Raw genomic sequence first — 1,073 nt, forward strand, 5'->3', positions numbered from 1 at the left:
CGTCCGCGAATAAGTGTACTTCTACTATTTGTCTTAAGTCAAAGTTTTATAATTTTGACCAACTTTTTAGAAAAGAGTAGTAGTACATATGACATCAAATTGGTATATTCTGAAAATGCATTTCAAAACGAGTCTAGTGATGCTAATTTAGTGTCATAAATGCTGCTACTTTTTTCTATAAAGTTGGTCAAAGTTTCAAAACTTTGACTTAGGACAAAAGCTAGATGTACACTTATTCACGGACGGAGGAAGTATGGACGTTATTATATAGACGCCCTCTACTATGTCTACATTCTACGTCATGCAGCATGTAGTAAGTTCTTTAAGATATTTAAGGATGCTACACAAACATGGATGATAAAAATAAATTTGGAAAATAAAAATTTTGTTGAGCCATAATTCGAGAAGAAATAAGATGGTGTATCACGATCCCATACTTTTTTGCCCAGCCCATTAAAAACCCTACGCCCCCGATGTTTCTATTATTCTTCTCCCAGATCAGGCGCGTTCCAGGTGGCTAGGCCGAGAACTTCCAACATCGCTAATTCCTTTAGGTCAACTCCAACGCACGATCCCAAATGGACGTCTGTTTTGTCTGGATTTTGTCCGTTCGGGGGTGGGGATGGGGCCGTGTCTGCCCAGTTGTGGTTTGCGTTGGCCGGGCGACCAGACGCGGTCGCATCCTATAAGTGGTGTCTGTGCACCGACGAGCATTAAATTGCATGCTAACAGTACATCGATGTATTCTTCTTCCTCAAATCAAAAGTTGCATCCATTCTACACAATAAATATTTGATTGTAAGCAAACAAACCAAATCCGGAATCGCAGCCGAAGCGAACTAGCACGTACCCCATCATTTTTGCACTTGACAGACACTCATCCGGGGTGTTCCGGCGTTGTAGACACGCGGCACATGACCTTCACTGGATAGTCGTCGCACTTTATGAGCGGCTTCGGTGCGCCGACGAGCATTTGGGCCAGCACCGAGTCCGGACGACGACCGTTAGTGTACTTGTCGAATTAGCGACGGGGTAGATCCGAGAGGCTAGAGACGGAGTCAGTACCTGCATGC

The sequence above is a fragment of the Triticum dicoccoides genome, chromosome 3B, assembly GCF_002162155.2.
Source record: "Triticum dicoccoides isolate Atlit2015 ecotype Zavitan chromosome 3B, WEW_v2.0, whole genome shotgun sequence".
Classification (NCBI taxonomy): Eukaryota; Viridiplantae; Streptophyta; class Magnoliopsida; order Poales; family Poaceae; genus Triticum; species Triticum dicoccoides.